Genomic DNA, 7,195 nt, shown 5'->3' with positions numbered 1-7,195 from the left:
GCATAAAGTCACTTACTAAACACCATTCATAAACTTCTACAAACGTTTAGGAATAATAATATTCGATTTGGATGAAAGGTACTTTTATGAGGAGGAGATTTTAGACAGTACTTAGCTATTCTTCCAGATGCCATGCACTCAGCTATTGTTCAGTGCACCTTAAAATACGCAGACAATTGGCATTGCTTTCAAAAGATACAGTTAGTAAAAAAGATACGATGTCCAGAACCAGATCATAACAATTGCTTATTACAACTGAGAGATGGTACACTCACCAATACAGATGGACTTCAGCCACATATTATTACAATTCCTCAAGCCTTTATCTGCGACAACTTAGTTGCAGAGAGATTTGGAACAGCAATCTCATTAGACCAAATGCCCCTTTTAACACAACGCACTATATTATGTCCAAAAAATATTAATGTGCAAAACATAAATACCCAAGTCATTCCATTACTTCCTGGAGAGACACAACTCTTTCTAAGCTCTGACAAACTTGACTCTGATCACGACAATAACCATCTTCATTGACCTTACAAGTTCTGACCTGGAATTACCTTTTACACTTAAACGGCGTGTACAAAGAAATTTTCCAATAAACCTTTACACTGTGCCACACACTTTATTGTTTGCTTTCTATTTGCATCATCTACACCGTCACACTATTCTATATCTCATTCATACATCACGCTCTTTGTCATTCCCAACACCAGGGGTTGGCGAGCGAAGCGAGCAGGGGGCAGAGCCCCCTAGTAAATGTTAGAATCCTGTGTAGGCATATCAGGAAACCAGATAAAGGTCAAGCAAACAACAAGTTGTTCTGAAAGATGACTAAGAAGTCTGCATGTGTCCTGTGAGCAGAATGGACATTTGTTACATACACAGAAATTTCAAGGGTGGTGGCTTGACCCAAATGGTATAAGAAGAACCAGAAAATAATAAAACAGACGTAGATTGCTCCCTGTTCAAGCATTAGCTGTAGAGTAATAAATGGTGCAATGAGTGGCTTTTCTCCTGCCTGAATATTGACTCCAAAGGTTTTATCAGATTTGTCTTAGTAGAGGATATGTTTCTTTCTTTAATTAATATGTTTGATTTCTACCACACTGTTCATTTTGTCAGTTAATTCTGTATATATGATATGCATTTCCTAAACCTACCAAGTATATTTCAGGTTTGTATGCCATTTACTAGCATGACTGAACAAAAGCACCTGAATGTGGGCAGGGTGGTTGCCTGTCACAGGGTACTCTAACTAGGCAGGCTAGTTGAGATTCATGAATTAAGCTAATATGCAAGATGTCAGAGCAGATAGGAATACAGAAAAAAGTTCAGCTTGGATTACAAGTGAAACACAGATTTATAAGCATAGGTTTCCATCTGGAGATTGACTGGCTTGCTTTCCATTTTCAGTGCCTGCCTTGTGTCTGATGCTGCCATTATAGGCTCCCATAGACCCATGAATGAAATAACACAGTCTGGAAAATGGATCAATGGCTATAATGTTTCAGCCATAAAGGCAGCGAGGGGTGGCATTGCCTAATTATTTCCTCACAGACTTGCTAATTTATTAACATGAATGTTTTATTTTTTCACTTGTATTGCTGATTATATGTATGCAGTACAAATATGACAACATCCTACTGCACAAAGTCAATTGCCTTTACAAAAATCTTTCCAAAAGGTACTGGATTCTGAAATAGACATAACTACTGCTCCCCTGTTGGACCAAGTAATAGTCTACAGTGACATATGAGTTTAGTGTAGGAATCATGTCATCAGAAAACTAACTCATAATACTGTAGTTTGTCCCTTTCAATATCAATGTTCATCCTATGCTGTGGTGCTGATTTGGCCATAAGCCACTGTAAATGGACTGTTTACAGTATAGAAATCCCAGATCAGCATCTAATGTTGAAGTGTTTCACTTTCGAGCTACACAATGACATTAATGACACAACCATACGCTCTATTAGAGGGACCGCTTGTTTCTGAGGTCATGTGCCCTCCGGTGGTCAAGAGTGTTATTTTGTTCCCACAGAGAAGGCCAAAACCAGAAAAAAAACCTCTAAAATGCTAGGATATGCTATGAAAAGGGTGGCATGGTGGCGCAGTGGGTAGTGCTGCTGCCTCGCAGTTAAACAAAGTTTAGAGACATAATGTTTCTGTTTTAGCTGTACAGAGAAGGGGTTCTCAGAGTTAATCCTGGGGGCCCACTGTGGCTTCAGGTTTTTGTTTTAACCTGATTCATAATCAGTTACAATAACTGATAACATGCCCATTCATTTTCTAACGTCACGTGGAATCTGGAGCCATTCCCAGCAAACATTGCGCGCAGGCGGCAACAATCCCTGGACCGGCTCCGGGGTACCAGTCCATCACAAGTTGACCACACACACACACGTGTGCACTGGCCAACTTGGCACCAATCGTCTACTTAACCTGCATGGGAGCACCTGCATGAAATCCAAGCAAACCCACAGGGAGCACCAGGACTTGAACCCCTGGCTCCTTGATTGACACATCTCTTTCTGGTGACATCTCCTTGCCATTTGTAGTAACATTACATGCAGTGAATAAAATTAAGTGTAACACCTGACACTGAAAGCCAAGTATTGTATATATCTTGGAAGCCCGAAGCCTCCACCCTGTAGCTGTAAACGGGAGGAGGGAAATGAAGCTTGCCAGAGAGGAGTGGTGGAGAAAAGAGAAAGAGAAGAAGAATTGTGTGGCACTGTGCTTGTGGGACTGTGTTGTGGGCTCATGGGGATGGGGAAGACGTTTCACATGAGCAAAGAAAAATAAAAAAAAAATGTGCGTTTTTATAAGTGTGCCTCCTGTGTCTGGTTAAGCGCTGGTATAGCGTCATTGTCACACATAGCATTTTCATAGCATCCATCCATTATCCAACCCGCTATATCCTAACTACAGGGTCATGGGGGTCTGCTGGAGCCAATCCCAGACAACACAGGGCACAAGGCAGGAAACAAACCCCGGGCAGGGTGCCAGCCCACTGCAGGGCACACACACCCACACACCAAACACACACTAGGGACAATTTCAGATTGCCAATGCACCTAACCTGCATGTCTTTGGACTGTGGGAGGAAACCGGAGTACCCAGAGGAAACCCACGCAGACACGGGGAGAACATGCAAACTCCACGCTGAGAGGACCCGGGAAGCGAACCCAGGTCTCCTTACTGCACCACCATGCCAGCCGGCAAGTAATTCACAGAATTTAAAATTTGAATCCAAGAAAAGTGAACAAGGAAATAAAAGTGAGGGTCAAAGCCAGAAGAATCCTCAATGCAGTATGTGCTACAAGGGACAATCACTTCAAGACCATCCTAAATGTCTTTAAAGAGACAAAAATCACAAAACCAGAAAAAGTCTCCAAAGTATGAGCAGTAAGACATGAAGGACCTGCGAGCATATTGAGCAAAAGCTAACTAATGTCATGGCAAGGACCTGTGGGAAATTAGAGCCTCTAATATTATTAACTTTCAGGTGTATGAAGCCAAATTGTGATGAACTGTCTTATGGGTTATTGTAAGAACTGCTTGATTTACAATTAGTTGCTTTCAAACATTTTATTACATAGTTAATTGTTTCAATTTATTTTTTCAGTCTGCATCAATTTGGAAGATTGTTCACCACCGTTTTTTAAAGTTTTCTGTTGGCTAAGGCTGTAGCCGTACAAGTGGTAAGGTGTGTTTTGTGCCATTCATCATGTTCATGTTTGTTAAACATGTTACCCTCCTTATTCTTTCATTTGAAGTCAGGCCACTTTGAAAGTCGATCTTTGTTTTGGGTGGGTACTTCTGTTTTATCTGACCTCCAAGTATTAGCATCTGTGGGACTTGAGGTGGTGGATCCATACCCAGGGTTTCTTGCTGAACATGATTATCCAATGCTGGGTGTAGCTCTGTGATGGCTGTCACCTTTGTCACATGGAACTGAATGGATGACATTCTGTTCAAGATAGTCTCAAACATAGCTTAGGTGTGACTACCACAGAATATTTTCTTGTTCTTCAGTTCCAAACTAACATTTGCCAACATGTGCAATGCGTTTTGTAGCCTCACTTCATTTCCTTCTGCTGTACTGCCAAAATTAAAATTTCATACACATAGACTTTCACAGAGTCCTGATCCCTGAACCAATTAGATCCAATTACATTTTGTATTTCCTAACTAACAGACATCAGCAAGTGTGAATTGGCAGCATCACATCTTCCATACTGAGACTCAACAGAAGCACTCAACTGGGTAGTGTGCTGAGGCTCCTTCTGTACTCCTTGTTCATCTTGCCCAACTCCATCATTAAATTTGAAGATGACACTACCATCATAAGCTTAATCACCAACGACAAAAAGATGGCTTACAGAGAAGAGGTGTGCCTACTGACACAACTGCTCACCCTTAATGTCAGTAAAACCAAGGAGCTGGTCACAAAGAAGAAGGCAGACCACATTTCCATCTGCATTGGAGGGGATGTTGTTGAAAGAATGAGCAGATTTAAATCTCTTGGAGTCACCATAACTGATGAACTAACATGGGCATTACACATTTTGGCTCTAGTCAAGAAGGCTTACCTTACCTCTACTTTCTCGAATATCTGAGGGCAGCTTGTATTCCTCCATCTGAAATCAGAGATTTCTACAGTTGCACAGTGGAGTCCTTGGTGCAAGAACGTAAAACACCGCAAAGTGGGGGTGTAGGGGGCACAGAATATGACTGGCACCCAGCTGCTTCCTGTTGAAGACATGTACAACCTTAGAAAAAAAACAGGATAATTAAAGTCCTCAGGTGTCCTGCAACAGCTGCTTCTGGCAAACAGTGCAGAGCCATTGGCACTCGCACCTTTAGATTCAGAGACAGTTTCTTTCTACAAATCATTAGGTTGCTGAACAATATTCACATATACAGTATGTACAGTATAAGGAAAGGGGCTTCTCCACCATGTTGGAGGTGGCATCAGGGTGAATTGCTGGTCTCCTCTTCTACTCGGGGACTGCAATGGAGAGAGATGTTAGCATGTGTGGAACCACATAACCCATCCCTGTTGTCACACATGCACATTGGACTTCCTCACAGGCTCAGTCGAGGCATGTAATAACCCACTGAGGTGAGAGGGGGCGCTGCCACTAATGCTGTCATATCTTCCTTTCCCCACAGCATCGAGATGTTGCATGGCAAAGACATTTAGCTCCACCCCTTCTGCTCTTGCCACCATGAAAGCCCAGGTCTCCTGGAAGGAGGCGTCACTTTGGGTAAAAGCAAACTGAAAATGGAGCACCACTCAGGAAAACAAATTCTTATCCTTTTTGTTTGTTTTGATTTTTCAATTGGAGGAACACATGACAATGACTGCTATTTCTGTTCATTTTATTTGTTTTTTTGTCTTTGGATGAATAAAAGGGACAACGTAGTTGGCATCCCAGAATTTATTTCCATAGTCCTAAACTGTCATTCTTGCACCCGGTGACACTGTCTTAGTGTTAGTCTCCAGGCAATATATACAATATATGTAGCAGTCTGGTGCCACTCAGATTCACAAAGTCGATGGGATGGTGATTTATTTATTTTTTGGGTGGGAATTCACTCACAGACAAAGACACAAATCAAACAAATGAGTAAATAATATATTAAACGGAAAATCAAATGCAAACAACAAAAATCAGACACTCTTCCTCTTCGGCGATACAAATATTACACTCAACAATCAATCCTGACAATAAACACACATGACAATGTCCTTATCACAGTTCCAATGCAGCAGAAACGCATGAACTGGTATGGAGTAAAAATGACAATGGTGATCCCAGGAACAGCTTCCGTAATAAATGAATTAAACTGGTAGTCCTAAGCTGTGAGGGGTGAGATTTGTGGGCATGATTCCTCTGAAGACGCACAACGACTAATCCACCACTATTCTCACGACAGGCAGGCACGAGATTGTCCATTTGTCCTTGCATGAAACGATCCAGGGTGCAAATGACTTTACAGTGGTTATGTAGGATGGGACACACGGGATACACAGAACACAGATCTCCTTCTTGCTGTTTCGCCAGTCCCTTTTCAGATTTTCTGCTGGCCATTCTTGTCCTCAGCAGCCCCTGCACCCATTTCAGACATCCAATAAGGGCAATCCTCTGGGGCTGCTGGGAAATGGAGTCCTTCCAGCAGTAGCACAGCTATATAAATATTCTATTATAAAAAAAAACCTTGGGACAAGACGAGACTTTTATTTCCTGTGACGAGACGTGATCCTTTGAAAACAGACAGAGAGACACTTTCACGTCCCACGAGATGGTCAAGTCACGTCATACTTACAACCTTTGGAAGCAAGTCTCATCATCTAACCTCTCAGTTGTTGGAATGCTTTTGGCAGACACACTTCCTGTGCTCTCATCTCTTAAAAATTCGGGGCCGGAAAAAAACAAAGTAGAACGTCGTAAAGAATTCAAAAACGTTGGTATGATACACATGCAGAGCAGGTTAGTGATAATGGAAGTTGGAAAATTTGAAAGTCTAAAAAAAAAATGAAAGTAAAAATTGCATTAGCGCAAAAAAAATGGAAAATATCACTCAGTAAAATAATGGAAAAGTGAAAAGAGATTGAATAATGTTTGAGGATGTCTGGGGGAGAAGAGAGACAAGGCAATGAGACAAAAGGACAGCTGCTGTACAGGCTTTTAAACATTTGAAGCGCCACACGAAATGCAGATCATGCAAGCCAGCAGCTGATCGAGCTGTCCCTGTGGTATAGCGGGTCCACAGCTCATGTCAAAAGGCCACTTTTTAAAATAAATTGCCGCATTTGCGGCTTAGCAAGGGGGCATGGTGGTTGTGTGGCTGAAGCGGTTCCCGGGGTGAATGTGCCTAAGTGCACAGGTGAAAAACCGTCTGCATCCGTAATTGTTCTCGGGAGCTCCTGATTGCCACAGCTGCCATGTCCTCTTCATAAATAGAAGTGCGAGGCAGTTAGAGAAAAAAAAGGAAGGAAAGAAAGAAAAGAGCCGGAGGTTGCAGGAGAACGGGAAACAGCGAGGAGGAGAGAGAGCCGGTGTGAGCGAGCAAGCGCTCACAGGCAGGCAGGCAGGCAGCTGGACAGTGAGCCCTAGCAGGGGTGGTGACCAACACCTAGGGCAGTTGCTAGTGGTCGCTCCCACTGAGCATTTGGTAGAGA

The sequence above is a fragment of the Erpetoichthys calabaricus genome, chromosome 11 (assembly GCF_900747795.2).
Source record: "Erpetoichthys calabaricus chromosome 11, fErpCal1.3, whole genome shotgun sequence".
Taxonomy (NCBI): Eukaryota; Metazoa; Chordata; class Cladistia; order Polypteriformes; family Polypteridae; genus Erpetoichthys; species Erpetoichthys calabaricus.
The sequence above is the reverse complement of the archived record's forward strand: the minus strand, read 5'-3'. Positions refer to the sequence as shown.